The following is a 9,680-nucleotide window of genomic DNA, read 5'->3' on the forward strand; positions in this document are numbered from 1 at the left end:
AACTGGGCCAGGCCAAAGCCTGACAGCCAGAGCTCAGCCCAGGCATCCCCTGTGTCAGCAGCCCAGCTATGTGTGCCGGCACCCGCTGCTTGCCAGGGTGCATGCCAGCAGAAAGCCCAACCTGAAGTAGACCTGAGGTTTGAACCCACGTCCTCTGATATGGCGTGCAAGCATCCCACGCAGGATCTTCACCACTGGATCAAACACCAGTCTCCAAAACATACATACGTAAGTCTGACAATACTTCCTGCCAAATGACCTTCCATAAAGGTTATTCCAAGTTACATTAATGCCAAAGATATCCAAAAAGGCCTCCCGGGGAGGACTTGTTTGTTTTGTTTTGTTTGGATAGGCAATTTGTCATAGCTCCTTGTTACATGAAGGCATATTTCTGAATGTATATTTTAGGCAATAGGGAAAAAGTGATCATTTTATTGTTACATTAATTTGCATCTCTCTAAAGAATAGGTATTAAAATAGTAATTTCAGAGTGGATACTTTTTAGTGAAACAATAGAATTTTAGAATTTTTGTCTATTAATTCTAAGGACATTTGAAAACTAAGAAGACTTCAGGCCTTGTAGTCATTGCCAGAACTGTACAGACTTGTGAAGTTAAGGAATGATGCTCACCTCAGGGACCCTGCTGTTTTATACATTTAAGGAAAAAAATTAAGGGCAGTAATTAAAAATGTGCCCAATCTAAGTCATGAAGCTGAAGAACATAAAATGATTTTGTAGGTACCAAATCATTTACTATTGCAATTTAAGAAATAATTTGTAGCATATACTTTGCATGAAGTTACCCAACAAAGTTCCACAGAACCAGAAAGGTTAAGACTTTCAGAGAATTTATATACGAGTGAATGATTATTATCAAAATATTCAGTCAAAACATTTATCTTTAAAATATATAGGATCATAGCTGTGTGAGGGAGAAAGAAAGAAAATTACCCATGATCGTTTGGGCCACACTGAAATCACATTGAGCCAGTCTTTTTACCAAGAGCCCAGCAGTCGCCATGATGAAGGCAGGGAGGGGTTCGTGGTGAAGGTTGGGGCTCCCTGGTCCTGCTCAGCTGATGACATTATGTGCTGCTTCTCTGATTGCAAAATCCAGAACAGCACATCAGGTGTTTGTTTCATCTGGACCAGAGAAGGCAGCCCAAGTGGAGAAGCATTTGTCAAACTCAAATCTGAACACGCAGTGAAATTGGTTACAATGTTTTCTTGATGAACAGTTGTGAGACTTAAATATGACAACCTACATGAAAACAGTTTGTTAACTACTTAATTAAAAATGACACTCTATTTTTATTATTCCTCTATTTCAGAAAAATCAAGACAGCCTTGGGGCTGAGTGAACCGGGAGAAGCAGCGGGGGGTCCATTGAGAAGATCCCCATGAAGGATGATGACGGATGCTGACACGTAGGCAGTGCAGTGAGGATGGAGAACAAGGACATATGCCTATATAAGGGATAATTAGGACATTTTCCAAAAAGGACCAAATGATTGATTGAATATGGGGAAGGAACTAAAAGGGGGTCAAATGACTCAGAGTTTACTGTTGAGTCATCAAGTGCATGGTGACATCATTAAGGGAGAAGAGTAGGCAGGATAATGGGTTCTGTTTCGGGAATATTCTGTGGAGGTGTCAACCTATGAGAAATCCAGGAAGCCGAGAAGAAGGAGTATGCGTGGGACTGAGTGGGGAGCTTAGGCAAGAGGTCTGCTGTAGATCTCAGCACGTACATCACTGGCTGTCCGTGAGACAAAACTTGTGAGCGTGGATGCCAGGTAAAGCAGAAAGCAATGGCTTATAATCTATTTAAAGCCAAGAAAGCTTCCCCGCCCTGACACAGTAACACATACTAATGTCAAAATGTACTTTGTAAAATAGATCAAAATGAAACTTTTTCTGATTAGATCCAGAGTGGCTCTCCTGGGAACTGTTTTTGAGACAGCCCCAAACTGGTTTCATCGAGTCCTACTTGAGAACAAACAACATGGAGCAAGAAGGGAAACAGGGGCGGGTTAACATACTGTCACACAAGATCATATGGAATTTTAAATTTTGGATTTATACAGGCTCTTTTTGGACTCACTGCCCCAATCACATACAATGCTAATCCTTTTTCTGGTCTACTTTTTCAGATGCCTGACACTGAGTGACTGTGTCCGTGTGTGCCCGTCAGAAGTCACGGGGCCATTCAAATAGAGTTGGCAGAGTGTTGAGGCTGTTGTCTGTCTTCAAGCTCATGTTCATTGGTTTTCCTCCCTATCAGAAGAGACTTTTCACATACACATCTGCTGGGTCATTAGTGCTGAGATAACCACATTTGTCACAATTACCAGAAGACGTGTATGCATTCCCTAAATTAGATTAATATTGCCCATCCACTCAAACAATTGTTAAATAAAAATCGCTATTGCTAAATATTTAACTTGTAAGCTCTTCAATGAGTTGAATTGGTTCATCTTTATCTCCTAATGAGTCTGATTATTTCAACATTGTCAACATTGTTTGGGATTTAATCCCAAATCCACTAAGGGAAATTCGATTTGGCTATTTAATCAGAAAGACACAATCAAATGGCAAGTAAAGACAATAAAAGCAAGAAAGAGGCAAGTAGAAGAAGGCCAAAAGAGAAAAGAAAATACATTCAGTACCAAAATAAAAACACTTAAATCTCTATTAACACAATAAACACTGATTTCTTATTTACTCGAAGTTCAGTGTAAGGGATGCTTGTGATTGGCATGTGATGGTTCATTTTAGGAATTAGGCACTTTGTGAAGGTCTCTGCGTCCTGGTCTGGATCTTCTGCCAGCCAGCATGCACACTGGGGATGACACAACGTTCTATAGGCCTGGAAGAAGGTGAGTGTACCATTTCTGGCCAGAATGAGTCACAGGCCATACTAGTCTGTAAGGGAGTTACAGAATATAGTTTGCATGCACCAGTAAAGGCAAAAGTAAATGAACTGAGCCAGTCTCTATTATAGATGAAATAAAAGTATCTAAGCAAGGTTTATTTTTTAAATTTGGAAAAATGAGTCATTTATATACAAGAATGTCGACCTGATTTTACATATGTTTGTGTGTGCGTATATACAAAATACGTGTTTGGTGTAGCTTCAGTAGTATTATATAAACTTTTCCTCTACAAACTTCTCATCAAAAACTTCTTCACATTCTTACCCAAAGGTCTTTTAAAAAAGCTAGACACATACCCACTGAGTCATAGAATAATTGGAATTCTGACAGGAAGGTAACTGTAAAGCAGTTCTTTAAAAAGGAACACCACTCTGCTTTATTTAAACTCCACAAAGTAGGTAAGCACTTTATGGGTCATGGAGTCTTTAATATAAGGTGTTATGCAATATGTGGCTCGGCTTTGAGTGGCTTTTCCCTTTGTTCTCTCACATACCACATACATGCCATTTGGTGACATCCCGAGGTCGAGGAGGCTATTGGATGAAACCTTCAGAAAAGGAAAGGTTATTCTATACCACGTATAAGAAAAAGCTTTGATGATTCACACAAGTCAAGCTTTTTAGTTCCTGGCAGGGGAGATTTGCTAGCCAAAAGATTGAAAGGAAACTGGTTATATTATAACTTGTGCCCTGATAGAACCACTAATGGCAGCTGGCTTTTATAGGAAGGACAGAGTGTTAGGGGAATGTTCATTAGAGAACTGTTAAGCAGCACAAAACAGACAGCAACAATTTTAGCTTCTGAAAAGGAAATGGAATGAGTGAAAGTAAGTCTTTATTTTATAGGAAGTACAAGGATTGTTCCAGGAAACATTTTCTCCCTTTGGGCTGATATTTGGGAGACATCTATCAGTCTTCTGCACCTCATAGTTTGTCGTTTGTCACTGACTCATGTCATTGAGGTATGTATAATAAGAAAGCTTTGATCTCTGAAAGTCAAAGTTTTTCTTAGAAAACATGCCTAATGTATTTAAAAAAATATGTATTCATTTGAAAACAGTGTTAGAGGGTGTCTCTCTCCTTCCTCTTTCAAGAAACATCCCACCTCCCCATTTTCTTTCTGGAGGTGCTTTCTCTTCCCTCTCCCTTCCCTACTCACCTGGACCCTTCACAAATAAACTTTTCTGAAACACACACACACACACACACACACACACACACACACACACAAAGCAGTGTTAGATAGAGTGCTCTTCCATCCTTTGAGTAAATCCCTACATGACATCAATGGCCGAGGAAGGCCAAAGCCAGGAGCCTGGAACTCCATCCTATTCTCCTACATGGACGACAAGGATCCAAGCCCTTGGGCCATCTTCCGCTGTTTTCCCATACACATTGACAGGAAGCTAGATTGGAATCAAAACCTCTGGAACTAACACTCTGACATGGGACACGGACATGCAGGTCAAGGATTAACATGTTGTACCACAATGGCAGTCTTTTAAGTTTTTATTATTTTTATTTACTTGAAAAGCAAAAGACACAGAGAGAAAGAACTTCCACTCAATGGCTCACTTCCCAGGTGCCCACAACAGCCAGTGATGCATCAAGCCAAGAGCCTGAAACTCAGTTTGAGTCTTCAATATGGGTAGACAGTAGGGACCCAAGCATTGAGCCATCATCTGTTGCCTCCCAGGGTAGTCAATATCAGGAAGCTGGACTTGGAAGTGAAGCCTGAACTGAAACTCGGGTGCTCTGATATGAAATACAGGTACCCCAAATGGTGCTGAAAGCTACGCTAAATATTTCTCTCAGAACTGGATTTGATTTAGCTGAGTCACAATAGGGGCTTTCAGTCCTTCTCCTCTTTCTTTCTTTTTTTTTTTTTTTCCTGGAGAAAGCACTTAATTTGTATGTATTAGATGCTAACTGTCAGAATTAATCACTTAATTAGAAAGAAATTTAAGGCCAAAACAAGAAATTCTTAGTGGATTTTCCCAATTTTTTGAGTATATTAAATGAAAGTTGCTTTTTTTCTTTCTCATATGTACAGATTTTCTTATTCCAGAGTTCACCCTGAACGCGCTTTTGCCTTCACCATCCTTATTAGATGCTCACTGCAGACACCAGGGAGACCTGAGCCTCTAATTAGGTATGCAGCATGACATTTAATAGAGGATGAGCTGTGGGACACTTTGGCAGTGAAGGTAATTATAGATGCTATGTGGTTGCAGAATTTTTAAATTAATAATAGATTAATTCTTCCAGATTTTATTATTTGACTCATATATAGTGTTAATAAAGTCACTCATTTTTAGTTTTTTTTTTCAGTTTTTGTCAAGGAGAATTCATCACCTTAATGATATTATATACTCATATCACTTGCTATTTATTTTTTTACTGACGAAAAAGTGAGCATTTAGAATTAGTTAACCACAATCAGTTGAGATGATCCCCATTTTGTCGACAACATCCAATGCACCAGAAGCCAGTTGAGCATATGGCTTCTTGCCATCAGGCCTCAGAGACCATCAATTTTGACCATAAATTTTCAAAGTATTCTTCAGGCCAAGAGTCTTCAACAGCCAATTTTAACCACCTAGAACTTGGTAATGTTCTATTTTTCTTAATTTTCCTCTGTATTGCAAGTGAAATATTTTTCAGTTGTCAAATGAAATAAAGTTTTCCTTTAAGAAGGTAAAAGGTTTAATGCTAAAACTACAATCAAAGGGAAATGTAGAATGAAACAAGCAAGTGGTTTGTAGAATTTGACAATGAAGCCATCTGATGCAAGGCTTTTTTGATGGAAGTGTTTTTACTGTTGTTACAACCCCCTCATTGGTCATTGATCCATTCACAGTTTTCATTTTCTCATGATCCAGTCGTTGTAAGTTTCCTATGTTCGTTAATTTGTCCATTTCTTCCACCACATTTTTGCACTAATTAGTTATCCATGATAATCTCTTATGACCCTTTGTATTTCTGTGTTGTCAAATGCAATGTCTCCTCTTTTGTTTCTGATTTTATTTACTTGGGTCTTCTTTACTTTTTCTCATTCTGGCTAAGAATGTGCCTTTTTCGGCCAGGAGGAGGCTTGTATCTCAACCCTGAAGACTCCCAGATCCTCACCAAGAACTATCAGTATGAGCACCGAGGATTGCATCCCAACTGCCAAGGAGACCACGGGGAATTGGAGTGCCTTCAGAGGCCGAGAACTCTGAGGTCACCCACCCCCATTTGGATCCACCACATGGGATGGAAGAAGCCCAAATCCTGCCTTGCAGGATCCAAGGTCATCAGAACGACAACCAGGAGCACTGAGCAGTCCGCAGAAACAGAAGAACTATAAACTTCCTTTGGGACTAGGGAGAGAAGCTTTCTCTGGTCCTTGCTTGGTTCTGACTTTGGGTCCCCACCCTCTCTCCTAATGACCATCAGGATCGCTCCAGAAACCCCTTAATGCAAACAAACAAACAAAACTAGAATAGATAGAGAACAACAAGGAAAGCTTAGAAACAGACAGGAAATGGTCAGTGGGGATGCACTTATAACTCACTGGGTGGGACACGAAGATTAGTTACTCCTCACTAGGGTATTTAAGATTTCTCTGCACACCCCTCCTAAAACCGTTCACCTAAACTGTTGACATATGTCTTGTTAGAGTTATAGAGTTAGATTACCCAAAAAATAGCCAGTTCAGCAAAATTATGCTTCAACATGGCTGTTGCGGTCATCTGGGGAGTGATTCATCAGACAGATCTTCCTCTCTGTCTCTTCTCCTCTCTGTATATCTGACTTTGCAATCAAAATCAAATAAATCATTTTTAAAAAGTTTCTAGCTCCTGGCTTCATTCTGGCCTGAACCTGGCAATTGCAGCCATTTGGGAAGTGAACCAGTGGATTTTCCCTCCCTCCCTCCTTCCCTCTTGTGGTATTGTGCCTGTCCAAAAATAAATCAACTTCTTAAAATAATCAAAATAATTTTTTTTGTAAAAGAAAAGCTAATCAGTCACTAATCAGAAAAATGTAAATTTAAATAAAAATATTATGAGATGTTCCTTTGCACCTGTTACAATGTTTTGGCAAAGATATGGAAAGTCAGGGACACTGGCACGCTATTAACAGGAATGCAAATTAGTGCAGTCATTATGGAAAGTCGTACGTAGGGTCCTAGGTCTCCCATATGATACAGCAGTCATACTACTGATTATGTATGCAAAAGAGATTAAATAGATGTAATGAATCAATGTCAGCCCACAGATAGCAGCTCTGCTCACAATGGCCAACATACAGAATCAACCTAGGTGTGCATGCGTGAATGAATGGGCAAGAAAACATGACGTATGCGCACAATGGAATACTGTTTTGACTTTCAGAAAAAGGAGATCCTGATGCTTGCAGTAATATAAAAGAACTAAGAGGCCGCTGTATTAAGTGAAATAAGTCAGGCACAGAAAGACATGCTACATGTTTTCACATATCTAATCTAAAAAAAGTTGAACTCACAGAAGTTGGCCAGAATGGGCATGGGGTGCAGATGAGGCACAGAGATGCTGCCCACAGGAGGAGCTCTGGAAGGAATCAGTAGTGACCATAGTTCATAACTTTACATCATATTCCCCAAGAAACTGATGAGTAGATATTACATGTTTTCATAACAAAAAGGTAAAAAATGTGAAGTAGTGTTTAAAACATGCATGTTAATGTGTATGAACTCAATTTAGACATTGCATTGTACACATACATTTCAAAATTGCATGTTGTACATGATAAACATATACTCAAAAAAAGAGTAAGTGCTTTGTGAATGAATAGATTGAGAAATGAAAGTGTAAGGAAAAGAACACTGAGCAAACACTGAGGTTTCTCTATTATTTTGCATCAACCAGCTGGATAACATACAGTGGGTTTCTTAACCTCTTTGGAACTCAATTTCCTTATCTGTAAAAGGAAAAGGTTGCAACATGTTCATGTATCTGAACTTGGGTTGAGCTTTTAAGACTCCCAGTGTTTGGCCCACATCTCAGACCAACTGTATTAAACCCCTGTGAGTGGGATTCAGACACCAGTAATTTCCATTGCACCTGGATGATTGTAATGTGCATCTAAAGTGGACCACAACTGTACCAAGTGACTTGTAAGACCTTTATTACTCCTAAATTTCTATGACTGTAGGATTAAAAAGTAGATAATATAAACAAGTATATTGATATAATGAAGAAATATATTTTGGCATTCTGTGTACCTAATTGAATCAATTACAGTATTGCTTTCATTCAGGGATTTACATGTTCAGATGTGTATTACATATTAAAATTTGATACAGGAACAACACTGGGGCGTTTGGTGATTAACAACACAAATGTGAGCTTTTTCTTATAGAACTAACGATTTAATGGAAGAAGAGCTGACGAGCACATGTAGGTGTTTCTGTTAGTCTGGTAGGAGAAGACGGAAACACATGAGCACATGTGGGGCAACATACGTAAAGCTGAAATCTTATTGCTCAAATTCTATACATGAAAATGTAAACATTCCTCCACAGGCTTGGGATTCTACGGTCTCATGACCATGGAACACGGAGCAACGATGTGAAAATGTCAGCTATGAGTTTGCTGTCTGTAACTTCAGAGGTCAAGTTGGCTTTGAGCATTTGTGTGGCCTCAGAACAGAAGCAAGAATAGAATATTCTTCCACCCCCTAACCTTTCAACCGAAAAGGTACTTTTGGACACATTGTGTTGCTCACAGAGCATCCAAAAGCTTTCATTTACAACCTGCTTGAATTCAGAAAGCAAAAAGATAGAACCCTAGTCAAGAATTCAACTAATGATGCATGTCATTCCATTCATATAATAAATGGGACAATCAACACTGCTTTGCATAGAGATAATCAACATGTTTCAAAATCAAAAGAAAATCTTTACTCCTGGAATAACTCTTACATTAGGTCATTTTTGCTGAAATAAGATTTATTCTAAAATGCCATAGAGGATAAAAAATAATTGACCATTACTAAACCAATTAAATTCCATTTAAAATTTTAAAATGACAGGTCACATTTATAGTACAGGGGGAGTCATTTTTACCACATTAAAGAAATATAAGCTGTAGTGTTCTTGGGTAGTATCCTAGCAACCTGTAAGTATTCAGGAAACTTCCAGTAGAAAATTCTGCACTTGCATCTAAGCATGAGGCTCAGGTTTCTTGCCTTAGCTTTGTGTCATATTAACTGACAAACGGAATACATGTAGGCAAAATCTCAGTTGCTGGCAGTGGAAAATGCAGTTCTCTGCAGCATTGCCTTCCATTCTTCAGCTGCGAGCAAGGATTGCTTGGCATTTTGCCCAGTACAGTAATGTCCACAGGCTCACTGTGTAAGCAAGAGACACCAGGGTCCTACGGTGTCTGGATGGCTGTGGCTTCCTCTTTAGGGAAGCAAGGGTCCTGTTTTCCCTGCCACTGGCTTCAGACAATGAGAGGTTCGTGTACGAAGCGTGCTGTTGTCAGTGCATTCAACCCAAATCCAATTTGCTGTCTTGTCTATGCTTCTCTGAATTCTTTCCCAAACTCTCTGATATCAATTCTGTCTCACTCCATGTATGGAAATAAAATGATTATTGGTGGGCTTTGGTCACGGACAACCTACTCAGGTAACGTGGTACAGCAATAGCATTCTCAATAAAGAAGTACTGGAGAGAGTTATGGTGAACTGGTCCATTTTATAAATAACCAAGCACAACCT

General features: G+C 39.2%; 1 long non-coding RNA gene across 1 annotated transcript; it reads left to right on the plus strand.

Annotated features, from left to right (window-relative positions):
• Positions 1 to 1,605: 1,605 nt before the first annotated feature.
• LOC121166110 lies at positions 1,606 to 5,208 on the plus strand. The gene is made up of 4 exons (XR_005885344.1): positions 1,606 to 1,797; positions 2,780 to 2,880; positions 3,783 to 3,898; positions 5,005 to 5,208. It is a non-coding gene; the product is annotated as an uncharacterized LOC121166110 (long non-coding RNA).
• Positions 5,209 to 9,680: the final 4,472 nt, after the last annotated feature.

Source organism: Ochotona curzoniae, unplaced genomic scaffold, assembly GCF_017591425.1.
Source record: "Ochotona curzoniae isolate NIBS_2020 unplaced genomic scaffold, NIBS_Ocur_1.0 contig_1071, whole genome shotgun sequence".
Lineage (NCBI taxonomy): Eukaryota > Metazoa > Chordata > Mammalia > Lagomorpha > Ochotonidae > Ochotona > Ochotona curzoniae.